The sequence below is a fragment of the Lonchura striata genome, chromosome 8, assembly GCF_046129695.1.
Source record: "Lonchura striata isolate bLonStr1 chromosome 8, bLonStr1.mat, whole genome shotgun sequence".
Taxonomy (NCBI): domain Eukaryota; kingdom Metazoa; phylum Chordata; class Aves; order Passeriformes; family Estrildidae; genus Lonchura; species Lonchura striata.
The window spans coordinates 33,450,766-33,467,750 of NC_134610.1; the positions used below are offsets into that span (position 1 = coordinate 33,450,766).

General features: G+C 42.6%; 1 protein-coding gene across 35 annotated transcripts in view; it reads left to right on the top strand.

The window, feature by feature from the left end:
* MAP2 (microtubule associated protein 2) overlaps positions 1 to 16,985 on the top strand; it is a 233,372-nt gene that overhangs the window by 1,554 nt on the left and 214,833 nt on the right. The window contains exon 1 of one of the 35 annotated variants that reach the window (XM_077785164.1): positions 4,661 to 4,680. The exons of the other annotated variants lie outside the window; for them this stretch is intronic. The gene's annotated coding sequence lies outside the window, so the exon portion shown is untranslated. Of the gene's footprint in view, positions 1 to 4,660; positions 4,681 to 16,985 lie in introns of those variants that run through there. 35 annotated transcript variants of the gene reach the window in all.

Genomic DNA, 16,985 nt, shown 5'->3' on the forward strand with positions numbered 1-16,985 from the left:
TTGGTTCTGTTTCTTCCCATTTTCTCCACAAACCTTTGTTTTCTCTCCATGAAAGAACCTGTTTCTTTTCACCTGTGCTGATTTAGACTGGCAGGGATGTCGAGACTACAGATCTCATAGCTGAAAGACTCAAGAAGAGGCTCAGCTGCAGAACGTATTTATTTTCTAGAGCTTCTTTGCCTTCCCTTCTGACTGAATGGCGTCAGCATCTCAGCCCTTGCCTGGGAAGAGAATGTGCTGAGAGCGCACGGCATAGTGAAGTTGCCTGTGTTACGTCATAGATCACGAAAAAGTGATTCATGAACCATAAAAGACTGGGCACTTCCCGGAGTGTGCTACAAGCTCTCTCAGTTAGCGTAAAGGCAGTCCGGTTAAGTTTGTGGATGGTTGTTCATTTCTCCAGCTGATGTTCTGAAAGCGTGATAATGTACAAAGGAGCCCGAACTCACCTGGGTAGTGCCTAGGACTGGGAACCCCCGAATGCCTCACTGTCTCTTTCATTTGCAAGACACTGATGGTGCACTCAGCAGTGGGCAAGTCTTCATGTGGGACCAGTTTCCTGGAGCTCAGGCATTTACAGGTGAGCTAAAGTAACACACTGGAAATAACCCCAAGTGGCTTTGAGAGGCCATTCTGCATGGTAATGTAACACGAAGGTGAGCCCTGGCACAGGGAGGAGGAATGATCTCAGCAGTGGAGCATGGTGCCATAAATTCTATCTCTTCTCATCTTTTCTTATCTCATCAAGGGATGGGATTTGGTTTTTGGAACTTTTCAGTCTGTTGCACCCATATCGGACGTTTCCTGTTGGTGTTTGAGAGAAGCCAAAGAGCTGTCATCCTGAGAATTAGAAGTTGCTGTTCTTCTGTGGAGAGTTTTAGCACACTGGAGGGCAGGACATTGTACTTATAATGCAGTTGGTTACGTAAAGCAGTGTTTGCAGCCTTGATTTAGAGGACTGACGTAATTATTATGGTATGTTATATCATACCCACTTAGTTGTGTTCTTTAATGTGTGGGTAATAAAGAAATACTTGTAATTTAATGACCCCTGAGGTGCTGTGCCTAGGCAGGAGCAATCTGATCACAACAGTCCCAAAATGAATTGCTGCATCCTGTGGGTTAAGAATTCCCTTGTTGCTAGATGTTTTTTCCAGAAGCATACCTTTGCTTTCAGTCGATCATGCTCCTTTCTGTACAAGTTACCCTTTGCTAAATCATATATCTAAATTCACAGAGGAAGCATTTGCTATGTATGCTGACAGAGTGGGCTCTGGCCTCTCTAGCTCTGGCACTGTGCTCGCTTAACAACTGTCTGTGGAAGTTGCTAGAAAAATCTAACCACAGAAACAGGGCTGAGGCCCATTGCGGATTCTGCTGGGCTCTTTCAGCTTCACCTCCCAATGTGGCATGTCATGCACATGTGTTGGAGACAGGTTTGTTTTCTTAATGGGGTTGGAAGAAGTCTTGAGGTTGTGAGGACTTTATGACGGAGGTTTTCTGACAGTCACCTTTAGATTACTAATGTCTCTACAAAGGCACAAGGTACGACAGAGCTTGTAACATACCTGCAGCAGATGAAGGATCTTAAATCTGATCTGCCATGGTGGAACAAGTGATAATCAGCTTAAGAAAGGAAAATAAAAGCTCTACTGGTGCCTACAGCCTGAGTTCCTTACAGATCTTTTGCCTACAGTGCAGGCAGTGGCTGTGCTGAGAACTGATATGGTAAAACTTCTGGCTCACAGTCAAAGAAAAAAAATCCACCCCTTGGCTTTATTTGGGTTTCAGAAAAGGCATTTCTGGCTGCAGGACACTTGAAGCTGAACTGAAGCCTTAACTAGAAAGGGATTAGGGAGTGTTGCACTTAAAATGCACACAAATAATTACCAGAAATTTGGAAAGGTCTAATAGGAGTCCTAAGACTAGGTGACTTCCCAAGGTCCTTTCTAAACTGAGTTATCTGAGGATCTAGATGTTTTGGGTTTTGTGCTATCTTTAAGTCCATGTGTGCACTTGATGAAGAAATAAAAATACGCATGTGCTGATATGTAGAATTGTTCCTTAAGACTCAAGGATGCTTGTTTTGGTCCATTTGTATTTATTCAGTTCAAACACATGCTTAATTGTGCTTTAAAGTCACCTCTAGGCACATTTAAAAATTAAGCATGTTTTTACAGAAAAGGGAGCGTTTTTTATAAAAAGAGAAGGAGGATATATTCCTGGTATGTGGGCTCAGTGTTGCAAACCCCTTGATGATATTTAGAGATACCCAGTACTTCCAGAGAAAGCAGGAAAATGTGCAGTGTTCTCTGATACCACGACATGGCTTATCTCTTCCCAAACACACGTGCACACGTGAAAACAGAGTATGGGTGGGTCTTGACATATTTAGGGTTGGTGCTTTTTATTGCATCCTTCTGCTTCATGTACAGGTGTGCTCATTAGCAACAGTTCTGTACTGCATCTCAGTTAATAAGTAAAAACAGCATGAGACTTATTTCCATGGGGTGGAGCTGATTTAGAGGATTGGTGCTGGAAAACAGAGACAGTTTAAGCTGCCTGCCTCAGTAAAGGAAAAAGCTTTTATTTCGTGGGAAGGTTTAATAGCACGTTATGCTTCTAAACTATACAAGGGTGTTTTAGAGGGACGTTCAGTGTGACATTTGTAATTGCTTTCTAGGTATCAGAGGAAAGAATTGATGTATCCATGGGGTTAATTTGGGTTGTTGTGGCCACATGGGTTACTGTACTAGCTGTTAAGAGGATTTGAGGTCTTGATTGACCCATTTTACTTTAACACTAATTGTTTGCTGTTGTATTAAGGAAAAAAGATGAGCTAATCCTTATGGTTTTACACTCACTGCCGTTTTTCCCTACAGCAGCCTCACAGATGAAACTGATCTTTGTTCTTTTGTCTTGACTGGGGAGGTGGCAGAAAGGGATAACAGACATCAGCTTCAGAGCGTTAGTGTTTGTACTCAGTATCCTGCATCTTTGTTAGGGTGCCAGTTTGAAAGGAATTATGGTGAAAAGGTGTGGCTTGGTCAATTCTCTTTGTTTTCTGCAGTCTGTGAGACAGTGCTGGTTGATAGGCTTGACCAGTGTAATGATACGCTGTTTCTCTTTTAGCATTTTTAAAGTACACGTTTTTCTAACATTCTGTGATGTAATGAGACTATTTATTACACCACAGAAAAAATTTATTTATTTTAGCACATGATGCTTCCAGATAAAATATATGTGTGTTTCATATAGTATAAGGGAGACAATGGCCTTATTACAACCAACAGGGTTAAGTGGTGAAAATCAGAAACTGTGATGAGTTCATGGAATCTCTACCTGACTTGCACCATCTGGAAAGAGACAATGCCATTTGCAGCACTGTTTTCTGATTATTGAAAATCTGGGGTACTTTTTGCCATCGGGGAAATAATCAGTTTGCACCTGACAATTCTTAAGTTGTGAATTTGTAGGTAGAATTAAGGTTCTCTAGCAATTTTGCTCCTTCATTTAGACTTGGCACTCGTAGGTACGAGGAGTTGAGGAATATTTTTTGCGTCAAGCCCCTAGCAAGTAGGAAGATTTCTTTTAGTATTTCTAGTATTTCTAGTCAGATTGCAGTAGCTAATCTAAGACAGATTGCAGTACCTTCCTGTGAGTAGAGTCTATGAAAAGTTACTTTTCTCTCTGTGAAACTTGTCATTTTATTCCCTGAGAGAGTTTTAAATTAAATTTCAATAGCTATTTGCAAAATTAGCTGTATTTAAAATATATGCAACCTCTGGATAAACAAGACAGTAGTCTAATCATGTCAGTTAACTTGGCAACATTTAATTAGAGAACCTATTGATTCAATTAACCCTATGTTTTCACTTTGTTTTTTGGAGAGAATGATAGAGGCTGGTTTTTGGTTTAGAACTAGGAACTATTCTATGTTTAGGAACATAGATTATCTCTTAGGACAGCTGGTTGGCTATACAAAACTTGCCATTTTACCTGAGATTCTGGTCTTGGATGAACAAAGCTAGGAAATGAATACTTACTATGAAGGTTCTGAACACAGATTGGGGTGTGTTTTTGAAAACTCCTGCATTGGTCCAAATTTGATCCAGAGATGAACAGTAGAAAGTGCTGTAGACATTCAAAAGTGGTCTGTGTGCTTCACTGCTGGGCCAGAATTCTGTATCTGCTGGCTGTGAGCAGAGGTGGATTGGCCTCCTCCCGTGTGTCTCAACCATGGGTGTGCCTGGAGGTGCCTCAGCTGAGTTTGAGGTACAGCTAAATTGCTCTCTTTTTGTTCTCCTCACTTTGTGTTGAAGGTATCTGAATAGCTTGTGCAAGGTGCCAAACAGTAAGTGCAAGGACAATCTTTTCTCTGGGAAGGCTCAGAGTCTGAGAGGGGCTGTGAAGAAAGCATTTTTTCTGCTGTGAAACAGGCTGAAAGTGTGTGTTAAAGACCCTTTGATTTTAAGGAGGATTCAAGTGTGGATTTGAATTCTGGTTAGCTGGAAATCTGGTTAACTTGTTTTAGCTAACCAGATCTTCTCGTGCCAAGTTACTCTTTTTTCCACAGCAGCTCCTCTATGGCCACCAGGTCTGAGCACATCTGATCCCCTCATGGGGACTTTGGCCAGATCCAAGGACATGTGCTGTGCCAGAGCCTACTGCCAATACTTGGTAATGTTAACATGCTTTTACTGTGTGTTGCTTTGATTCGTAAAAGTATTAAGTTTTCTTTTATAGTTCTTTTGAAAGTTTTAAAGTTCTTTTAACATTTTTTTATGCCTTCTGATGTTTACATATTTCTACTGGAGTTTCTTACACAGTGTTCATGTAAATAATGATTGTTTTGTATTCTTTGTGGGAGGAGAGAATTGATGGACTGTTGGTTTGACCAGTGTGGTTGGAGAGGTGGGAATTTCATCCTCCAATCCACTGTCACTTTTGGAATTCTATATATTGCGAGGTCAGGAATAAAATTGGCTCTTTTTCTCTTTTGAACTTACCAGGCTTCTGTGTACTCATTTCATGTCCAATAGCGACATCTGTTCCACAGTCTTCTAATGCCCCTGCCCGATTCTTGCAGCTGATGTGTGATGTCTAAGGTGTGCCTAGGCATCCATTCCTCTTCTGACTGTGTGGTGTCGCTCAGACAGCAAAGCCTCTCCTTCTGTTTGAAGTGCTGTGACTATGGCTTGATGACCAGCAGCTGTATGTTCATGTGCAGGTTTCTGCTGACAGACTCCTGCTGACATTTCCCTGGCTACTGGTTCCTGATGTGCTCTCAGGTGTTGGGCTGCTCCTCTTGCAGGCTGTGTTACAGGGTGTGCCGGGCAGGCAGCCTGCCCTGCCTGTTTGCAGCAAGACTCCAGTCATGCGTGTAGGCATTTGTCTGCTTCCCTTTAGTATGCTGAAACTAACACTAGCTTTTATTTCCATCGGCAATTAGGAGATTGTTCAAGGAGGCTGAGGGAAAAAAAAGACCCAAGGGCTCAAAAAGGAGATATGCAGGAGTGGAGCTGGATGATTTGGAAAGGAAGAAAACAGACCTTGCTCAAGGGGTAGTCTGGATGGTTGGTCGTTCATATCCCATCCTTCTTGTCTACCTGTAGCTTCAGGTGGGATGGCATCAGAGATGAAGGCAGCTGTGATGTGTGGATATTCTCAGTTCAGTCAGAGAGAAAAAGAGAAAGATTTCTGCCCGGCTGAGCCTGGGAAAAAGTCTGAGAGGAATGTAAACAATCTATTATCTTGCTTTCCATTCATATTGTTTATAGATATGTTGTACCACACTGATCTAAGTCCAGTGTACCAATCAGGTAAAATGTTTTTACTTTAAGACCAATGGAATTAATGTTCACAATATTGTCTATAAAGAGAGAAGTGCTTTTAAATAAATACTCATTCTGCCTTCTGAAATCGTGCAAGTCATTTTGCCTGTCCCTGGCTCAACAGCCAGGGACAGTCAGTGATGGCCCTAAGCTGCTTGGATACCCTGTCCTCCTTTAGTGCTCCCCTGCTACCTGTATTACAAAATACGTAGTGCAGGGAGGTAGCCACAAGAATAGAAGGGATATTTCTGAAATAAGCATCAGCTCCTCCAGATTTGTATCAGAGTTCATGATTTGCGCTGTTAGGGCTGTGCTTGTGCCAAAGGTTTCTCACAGCATGCTCAGGACAAACTTGGAGTCAGTGTCTGTGTTGCCAGGAGTCCAGAGTAGACCCAGGTATTCAGGGTTGTGGCTAAGTGTGTCTGGAAGGATGTGCCCATCCTCTATCTATTGCAGCATGACTGATTTTATGTCCTATAAAGAAAATATCTTCCAGGAAAATGACAAAGAAACATATCAATCAGACAGAAGGAAGCTCTACATGTGTTTTGTTTGAGGGAGATAAAATATGTATATTTCTTGAAGTAGTAAATGGGAAGTTGGCAAATTTGTGAGAGAATTGTCTTGGTTTGAAAGACAGGTGGGAACCTCCTTTGGAATAGAAAGTGTGACCCCTTTCCCTCCAAGTTCCTATAACTTTGAAGTCAAGGGGCTTTCAGGCAAAGATATAGGAAAAGAAATAGCAGTTCTTTACCTGTATGTATGTACATGTATAAGAAGGCAAACAGCACCAGGCAGGGCCCCCGCCCAGCCTCTCTCGGCGCTCAGGCCTTCCCCTTCGCTGCAGTTCCCAGCACGGCCGCCAGGGGCGCTGCTGGCTCCCGGCCGGGCAGGGCGGGTGCAGCCATTCCCCCGCCTGCAGGGGGCGCTGTGGTGCGAGCTCAGCCCCATGCCCTTGTGGCTAACGGCTGGTGAACCGGCGGAAGGGATGGAAAAGGCACTTCCTTTACAAACCCATGGGACAGCCGGTCCCGCTGTCCCTCTGGATGGTGAAATGAGCTGGAGGAGGAACAGTAGGGGCAGGCACACCCCAGAGTGGCAAATAAAACACAGCAGAAACTCTGCAGCCATAGCAGCAGCTGTGGGATGTACTGGCAGGCACAGGATGCTGGGTTGCAGTGTAGTGAAAGAGCCCAAAGCAGCAGCAGAAGGCAGCAGGGCTGGGCAGGGGCAGCGGGGCTGGGCAGTGTCAGCGGGGCTGGGCAGTGTCAGTGGGGCTGGGCAGGGGCAGTGGAGCTCCTGCAAGCAGCCAGGAGAGGCTCCCTCAGAGTGGGGAGGGGCTCAGGGCCCCAGGTTTTCCCCTGAGGCACCCCAGTAGATGGTGAGGGTCCTTTCCAGTGCAGTCAGGTGTTACTGAGATCCCAGTTCACCGGCTACTCCTACAAGCAAAGGCTCACCTCTGGTAAAGAAGCAGCATTACAGGGGCTCGAGTCCATGGTGGCAGTGAATTCTCCCCATGGTAGCAGCAACTTGACCATTCTCTGATCTGAGAGTGAACGAGGAGCTGAGCCCAGCCCCTCAACCCCCAGCCAAAATCTCGCTGTGTCTTTGTCCTTCCCAAGAGGAAAACTTCCCAGCTAAGATTAGCCAGCTGCACCCTGTCCCCTACCTTGGCCACTTAGTTTGCCTCTTAAGTACCAATTGTTATCATCTCTTACGCAGCAAATAGGACAAAAGTCCCTGAGAGAAAGAAGAAAAAAAAAAAAAAAAAGAAAAAAATCCTAACCTCCAACAAGAGTAATTAAAAAAAAAAAAAAAAAGAAAAGCAAACAAAACCCCTGTGTGCGTGTGTGTGGAATGCTTAATAACCTGATTCATTCCGAAGAGCAAAGGATAGAGTGTGGTAAATAAGCTTTCATTCCATGTTGTTCTGCAATTTAAGCTTTCAGGCTGTAGAGAGCTGGTTGTTCTTCTGAATAAAACTCAGCAGAATATTGAAGTTAAGCATTTCTTGTTACCCACGTGCTATCTGTTACAGCATATAATAAATTTATGTTTAAACTTTTAATAAAAGGCATTTGTATTACTGCAGATTAATACAGATATAGCTTTATACTCCACCGGTTGCCAAAAATAGCAGAAGTGATTTATAGATAATACTTACAGTCTTTTATTTTAGATAATTTTTAATGGTATGCTACTAGTGTTGCTTAAAACATTAGCAGTATTTTTAATGCAGTATTAAAAATTCTTCTAAATGTCCATTTCAGTACAAATGGTTGAGAACGCTTTTTGTGGAATGCATTTAGGAACAAACCAGTCCAAATGTATGCACTTAGAATGACCTTGAATACTCTTCTCTGAGTAAAAAAATTCACTGAATTCACTTAGGCTTTTTTTTCCTTCCCTTGTTTTGGTCCACTGTATGCTTCTAGCGTCACTCTTCGCAATAAATTGAATGAATAATTTGTTGCAAAGTTCTAATTGATAATTACAGGCGCTTGGAAATTAGAAACACATTTCTTATTTTACCTTATTTATGACATTGATACTTCAGCTGCTGGAATGTGTGTTTATTTAGATGGTTATGCTGGTATCAGGATGCCAGCACTGACCTGCATCATTACCTGTAATTATCAATAGGCACATTCAGTTGTCATAGGCACAGTCAGACAGGGCTTTCCTACCAGCCAGCCCTGCAGACCAGTTCAGAGACTGACCTTTGGCTGGGTGCTGACTGGTGAAAGTGCTGCCAGTGCTGCTTGATGTGCGCTGAGCAGCTATAATTATGGGCACTTCTGTCCTTTGATTCATCTGGACTGAGTCTTTGAGCCCTGTATTGTAAATTCAAGCTTTATGGCCCTTACAGTAAGTAAGTAATATCTGCTGAAACAATGCCTCATTCAATGCTTTGAAATCTTTTTATGAACTTGATTCTACTTTTTGTTTTTCAGCACAAATGTATTTGTACATTGCTATTTATGAGAGTAGTCCTTGACTCTAATTAATGTTTTTTTAAAGATGCTGACAATTATAATATGTAATTGATGAAAAGTGTCTACTACCTCTCTGAGCCAGCAGATAAAAATCCTACTGGCTGTTTTAAGGCAGATACTCCCTTTTTTTTGGGTGGCGTCATGAAGTTTCTGTTTTGTCCAGTGATGGGAACAGAACAACTTGGTGAATGTGCAAGCTGTACTTAAAGTAACTTGTTTACCCTTTAAATTAAGTATTTTAGGACTGAATTCTTTTACCACCTATTACAAGCAGGAGGAGGGAATAAATAGTTGGAAAATATATTGGGCAAAACTAATGTATTCCATACTTCAGGACATGAATCCATGTTTACTACCAGGGTCAGAAAGACTTCCTTGCTGACACTGTATTGCAGGGGCTTTACTCTGAAATATCCCTGTGGTTGGCACGAGGTGATTTGCCTTTTTTGCTCTGCCAAACTCATGTGAATTTAAATACAGAAGTTTCAGTTACTTTGAAAGTTTGAGTTATTTTTGTTTATAATTTGTTTTATATACAGATAGAAGCTGTAAATCTTTTTTCTGAAGAGTATGGAATTTTCTTCTGCATTTTAAGTTATTGCAAGATCAGTCTCAATGACACTGCTTATTCCAGTGTGCAGTGGAATAAGTGAGTTGTCTGTATCCTGGGATAAGGAGAGAATGAATGTTTTACCTCTACTGTGTGTTTGTGTTTTCTGTAGCAGTGTTTTGGTGCCTTTTTCATGCTTGCCTAAGGGAGAGGAAGGTAAATGAAAAATGAGCTTTCTTCCAGTGAGACAGTGGTCTGTGGGCACATTGAAAAGGTAGGAAAAAAGAGATGAGAGAAATGTGCTATATTTTCACTTGAAAAACTAGTTGTGGAGACTTGTTTCAGCTGTTAGAGGTAGGTTCAGAGCTGACAGGTCAGTAAGAATAGAATTTGCCTGTTCCAGCAGCTGTTGAACAACAGATAAAAAAGAAGTGGCTATCTCCTTATATTCACCTCTTTTCACCATCCAAGCACAACATGCATTCCTTTAGGATTCTGTTCCTTTCATGCCTTTGCAGTTGGAAAATCTAGTGGATTTATCTGCCATACTGCTCTTACCTGCAGGCAGAGGTTGATCTAGATTGAAGTGTAATCCTCCTAGGTTAATAAATAAACCCTGCCCCATGTCTGTGTCACTAAGCAGATGAGTAGCTCTTTCAAGAATGTTTTGAAGCTTGTGAAAATAATTTCTAGCAGAAACTTGCATTTTAAAATATATTAAAATATACAGATAGTAAAGCGAACAAGCAATTAAGTGTGCCTTGAGAATAAAGGTACTATATCTCTAGACACTTGTTAACATTTCCCTTTCTGTGATGGATTTACTTCATAGCTGAACTTGAAAATCCTTCACAACTGGCACTGGTGCTGGGCAATTTCCCCTTCCAGTGTAGGTCTGTCTGCATTCATCTCTTTCAATTTGTTACCTTTCAGTTTAATCACTCATTTTGTATTGAAACATGGCTCTGGGCAGAGCTTCACATAACTAAGAAACCTGCTGTATAGCTAAAACTTTGGAAAAAGAACATGTGATATTCTTCTGCTGGATTTTGTTTTGAAACGAGATGTTGCATGTTTTCTGAGGAGTTTGGGATCATGGGCAGGACAACTGTGGGATGAGCAGTGCGTGTGAGCTTGGTGGGGCTCTGGGATAGTATTGAGAGTTACTGGTGTGTCCATCACACTTGTGCTCTTGGTGTTGGTTTTAGGTTGTCCTGTTTGCTTAGGTCTTGATCCACAGTAGAACTGGAGAAGCTCTTCTGGGCTTGAAAGTGATTCCTTTTGAAATTTTCTGGGCAAATTTTTGGCTTTGTCTCTGTACCCACCAATAAATCAATCAGGGCCTGTTACATCCCCACAGGCAGTGAAGGCCTGGGGTGCCTGTAGACTGTGCTGAGGGCTGATGGGGCAGTGGCTCTTCAGGGTACTTGGGTGCTCAGGACCAGCAAAGCAGGTTCCTGGCTATTGGGCAGAGGATGCATTTTTGCCCTGTGTATCTCTGAGCAGCAGCTGTTTCTATTTTGTAACCTGCTAATTCCAAAGCACAGCAGGATCATCCTGACTCTGCAGAGTTCCCCAGGACAAACTGCTTTTCCATAGACTGGAGGAGTCACAAGGGCTTTTGTCTTTGCTGTAAAAATGAGTTTTCCCTGTCATGTTTGAGAAATACAATTTTTCTGTACATGCCACTGACCATGTTACTCGTACATAACCAGTCTGAAACATTCCTGAGAACTGACTACTGCAAGTAAACAAATAAATATTTTCTGGATTTGGCCTGAAGAGAGAGAAGGTGGAACTGAGCTACAGGCTGTGAGATGCACCTGCTGAATGCCATGGCAGCAGAGAGAAGCTTGTCTCCACCTGATCTTGGGGGGAGATGATGTGATGTAGCAGATGCTCTGCAAAGAGGAGCCTGGTGGACAAGTGCTGTTGAGTCTGTACAATTAATTGTCACAAATGGCAGCCAAAAAGGGACTTACATAGGCAACTAGTGGCTGCACTGGTGATGATGCTCAGCTGAAACAAAGCCCAGGGGTTGAAATTAAGCCCATGCTGCCAATTGACCTTTCTGTGGGATGGAGGGTAAGCAGCCAAGAACTATGCGGAGTGATGTTTCCCAGGAGCAAAAGGACATCCCAAAGACAATGCAACTGATTTTGAAAAAACATATCAGGAAAATTGGATCTACAGATTTGAACAGACTCTTGTTATGGGCTAAAGACTGTGATCTGACTCTAAATAGCACCAATGTTTTCGACCCTCAGACATGGGATGCTTCAGGGGACACTTTGTTGTACCAAGTTATGTGGGGTGACAGAGCGCTGGCAGAACTTTTGTGTCCATGGTGGGCAGTGTTTGAGGTGCTCATGGTGCATGTGGCGCCTGGAGACCGGAATAAGAAGGACGCTTGTGTCGCCTGGATAGTCACACCAGCCCCTTCTGCACCACCACTGAGTGAAACACAACATTCTGATCATAAGCCTGTCGGGGCTGTGGAAGGAGAACTGGAGAATGACCCCTTTGTCCCCCGATTCTTTTGCTCCTGGGGGGCAGCCTGATCTTTTCCACCGCAATCTGCATGATCGATGGGCAGCGGTGAGAAAACAAGCTGCTGTGGAGGGGGATGTGGATTTATTCCATGCTTTTCTGGTTGCTTACCAGCCCAATTAACCACCTAGATGGAGAGGCTTGCCTTATGGTATCATAAAAGAGCACAGCAGCACCAGCAAAAGCAGCAGGGCATCCCTGCTCCCCGCACATGGCAGGATTTACCCGAGGAAGGGAAGAAGCCTGACCAAGATGAACTGTATCCTGCTGACTACCTGCAATGTTCTGATTGCTTCTTGTGATGGACGCTCCTGTAATAATCCTGATTTGAAAGTTGTCCTCTCAAGCTGAAATTACATAAAACCATTAACTCATTTCTATATTGCTTGTTTTTAGTTCCTGTCTGTAGGCAGAAACATTCCCTTTAAGTTATTCCTTTTAAGTTATTTCCCAAGGATCTGTGTGTTGAATCCCTGTCTCCATTCATGGGAAAGATGTTACGAGTTTTTGGGTGTTGTGATCTGTCTGCCTGTTCATGGGGAAAGTAAGTTCTTGTGAAGTTACGTTATCTTGTGGAGAACCTGGGCAAACTCCAGTGAGTGAAGGAGACAAACTGTAAAATTCTAAAGAGTTGAAATGGCACATATACTTCCCTACTTCATCCTAGCTTTTGGGTTTTGCTGAGAACAGTGATGTGCAAACATAACACTTTAAGCTCTAGAGATGAGGCAAACTGATGTTACATGTTTTCCTGAATTTGGTAGGTTGAAATATGTTCATGTCATGATTGATACCTTTTCCACGTGTATTTTTGCTTCCACCCTGTCCTGGTTTCACTGTACAGGTGAACATGTGAAAGACGTTCAGACGTTCAGCATCATTTCTTGTCCACTTCTGCAGCCCATGGAGTACCTGGCTCCATAAAGACTGATAATGGTCCAGCCTATACATCCAAACAGATGGCTGATTTTTTTAATTTGTGGGGTTGCACTTAGTCATGGGTATTCCACGTTCCCCTATGGATCAAGCAATTGTTGAACAGCCCCATAGGACTCTCAAGTCCATGTTGTTAATATAAAATCCATTTTGAAAATACAGTTCACAGGATCTAACCATACTGATAGATTGTGCTGCTCCCTGAAAGAAATCAAATTACACTGGTTATCCATCTTGCTTAGTACATTTTAAATCACCTGTTTTCTTTATAAATGATACTATTATAAAAACTGCTCTTACCGTGGAAGTTAATTTTTGTTTTTTTTTTTTTGTGAAGTACACAAAGCATAGGGTCACAGTGAAAATGTTGCACTTCCTATTAACAGTCAGAAATAGTCCTGACACAGTGTTTTGGTGATAGTCACAGGGACATATGTGTGGTAACAAACAGCCCTTCTAGGCTTTCTGCTGTGGGCTCTGAAGTTTGCTGTGCTGCAGCTGACTTGCTTGCAATAAAGCCCTTGTCTGTGTCTTTAATGAGGGACTTTCCTGAGGTAGAAATTGCCTTCCTTGGAATTAGGGGAGGAGGAGTGACGTGGTATTGTGAAGAAAAGCTAAGCCAGGAAACACCTGGCAACCAGATGGCCCCTAGCATGCTGCATTGTACCCACACCTTCATTAAGGATTACTTTGGCTGTCTCTGGGTAATAGATTTAGAGGTTTGGGGTCACAAAGAATTAGAAAATTGTAGCCAGTTGCAATTAAACATGAGTTATTTTTAGAGGACAAAGAACTGAGCTGAAAGCTGAATTAGAGCTACTTGAAATGTTAGGGCTCAAATACTAGGGTGGCATTTTCTAGGTGACTGACAAAGTAGCCCATGCACTCCAGTCAGAGGCACAAAGCCACCCAGGGTGGTGACAGGTGGTCTAGAGATGGCAGAGCTGTGAGCAATGACAGTAATGTGCAAGTGACATTAATTCTACTTCCTCAGGGCAAGTGGTGTTAGGTACTTCCCTCTGAATATTCATGTGTGCAACAGATAAAGGTTCCTTAGACTATTAGTAGAATAGAACTGCGCTTTGTACTGTGATTTGTATAAGCCTGGCTCATTATCTTACACTTAAGTTTTACCTACATTTAATTTTGTTTTGTGTTTCACCATCAAAGTGCCTGAAGTCCAAGAAAGGCAGGCTCAAGGTTATAAACTTTTCAGGTGAATACATAAGAATATTAGTAGGGAAATAGACATCTGGGCAGAACAGTACATGACACCTTTTTTGGTGTTGTTGACCACTTGGCAGCAGTGGGTGGTGTGTGGGGGTCAGGAATTCAGGCTGACCCTGTGTGGTTGCCCAGAAGTGAGCAAGAGGAAACTGCTCTCCCTCCTACACCCTCAATACTCACCTGCTTACTCCAGCAGGTAAAAAGAGGCATGGCAGTACTGACGTGTGTGGGTGTGTTTTGGCTGTCTCACAGCTGCTCAGGGAGATGCCTTTTCTGGAGGGAACTGCTCTCTGAATAAGTGTAGGCACACGTTTTTGGTGATTGGGAGAAGGGCTGGGGCTGAGCCCCATCCCCAGTGGGTTCAGCTGTGCAGGACAGGTGAATGATACTGAAGGTAACGAGCCATGGAGTGCCCAGGGGCACTGAGCAACCTCCAAAGGGCACAGAGGCACACAGGGGCACTGTAGCAACATGAGGGGATAAAAGGTTGGGCTGAAGAGTAATAAAGAACAGATGCCTGAAGCCTCCTGGAGTAAGGTATATGGGCTGATGCTTTCTGAAATTGTGTGGTGATACTCTGTGCATTGTGGCCGTCTCAACTGTGACATGTGCTATGACAAATAAGTGGCTCAGATCTTGTTTTTTTTTTTGCTGAATCCAGGACTGATTGATACTGCCTTGTAGCTCACCTCCTCCTTGCCCTGCCTTGAAAGGTTTTTAGTTACCTTGGGAGAATAACACATGTTAAAGAAACTTTGCTAGTCCAGGTGCTGTGTAAATGCAGGTTGCCTTCCTTACAAACACTTTGGAGCATCTTCAGGAAGCCTGAATAGGTTGTTCATAACTTTCATTCTCATGATGTTGATGCAATAATGAGAGCCTTGCTGGCTTTTGTCCTGTATATTCTTTTGAGCAGCTTATTTACAGTGAGTGTATCTCTGTCAGTGTAATGTTAAAATGTTTGTAAGCACAACTTGAAAACTCTTGCAAATGGAACACAAATTTAATTACTTGTTAGCAGTGATATCAAAGCTTATTGTGAATTTAATGCAGTGAGTTCTAAGGAGCCCACCTAAAAACCTTGCTTTATGAATTGCTTCAGCTTTTAAGTCCACATCTGTGGGGTTGGTTCTACAGCTGTGATCCTTGTTAAAGACAATCTACACTTCCATTATGCAACTGAAGTGTTTTTATTTTATTAAAAACAAGCCAATGGTCCTCTACCACATGGTATGGGGCCACCACATAAATATGGAACAACTCTCTTGAAAGGGTGGATCAAGTTGGTCAGTAAGTCTTTCCATTTCCTTGTCTCTGAATCTGAAAGGTTATATGGCATTTATTTTACCTTCAAGAGAGGAAAACTAAATCTTTGCAGTTCTTGAAAGCTACTGCCCCAGGTTAGGCAGTCTTTACCCTAATAGTTTGGTTCGCAGAGAGGCAAAAATATTCTTTTGCTGTGTATTGATGTATCTTCAACCAGCAAAAACCCCTCAGCAACAGCTTGGAAAGGAAAGCAGGGGGAGTGTGCCTGAAGGATTTACTGTGCTGCTCTTGGTTTTCCCTTGTGAAAAGCCCAGCTGTTTGAAGTTGAAATTAAGATGTAAATCCTAAATTAGGCATAACTAGGGTGCTTCCTTTAGACAATGTCTGATGCAGGCAGCTTTGGTTTTAGGAGTATGCAGGTTTTTCAGTGTTTGAGCTGTGAGTGAGGGAGGAGATGATTAGCAATTAACATATTGTGTTGGTGCTCTCCAGAGTTGGGACAAAAAACAGAACACGAGTTCATTTTCTCCAGGAGTCCTGCTGATGATGATGTGTAAATCTGATGAAGACCTGTAATTCTACATGTACAGAATTCCTGCTCCAGTAATGCATTGGTATTAAAATGAGCAGAAGGTTGTTCTATGGGTCTTTCTGTATTTTGTGTGCATTTTGCAGAGTTGGAAGGGATAAGTCCTGGGATGTCTTGCCTTGGTCAGGTTACCATGGGCCTGCCAAAGTGCTGAAGAGCTCTGTGAGCTGGGTTGCAAGGTGGCTTGCCTTAGCTAGGAATCTTGACTTTGTTTCTGCTGGGTTTTCTTAGTCCCTGAAAGAAACATGTTTTGCAGAAACATTTGAAGTAGTAACACAGGTACAATAACCTCATTTTTGTCAGGGAGCTGGAGTTAGTTCCAACACTGTGGAACTTGCCAGAGGCATGAGCATGTATGAAGGAGTAGAGAGAGTTTAGGTTGGAATGGGCCTGGGGAAGCAGGCTGGGACTCATTCCCATCTGGAAGCTGAGTGACTGTGGTGTTTGTTATTCTTCGGTGTTGGGGTTTTGGCACCTGCTTTCACACTAAATCAGCTCTTGAGAATGTTGTAAAGGTCTATAAATGCCTCTGTAAAGGTGCTTAGGGCTTTCTGCTTGTGTCTGACAACTTAAGGCTCCTCATTTCTCTTTCTCCCTCTTTTTTTCCCCTCTCTCACCTTTTCTCCCCCAGAAGATTGTGGTGTAGTGTAGGGGATGTTAATGACAATGTTAATGATAAAGTAGTTTCAAGACTTCAAACTTACAACAAATTAATAGTAGTAATTATTGTTTACAATATTACTTTTGCTAGGGAATGTCATGAAATACTGAGGTGTGTCACACAGACATTCATGGGCTAAAGAGGTCGTAAGTGGTCTTGAGTTTTATGGCTAAGGCTGACATAATTTTTCAATCTAGATAAAGACCTCTTTCAGCCGAGCTTTTAAAAAGTGTTATGAAGTGGTCTTGTGTTTGATTTAATCAGGGTCCTGTACATTGATGTTTACTTTGATGGCTCAGAGACATAAATAGCATTATGCTTTAAAATAGTGCTTTTTCACATTGTCTAGCTTAACATATTAACTAGGGAGGCAGAA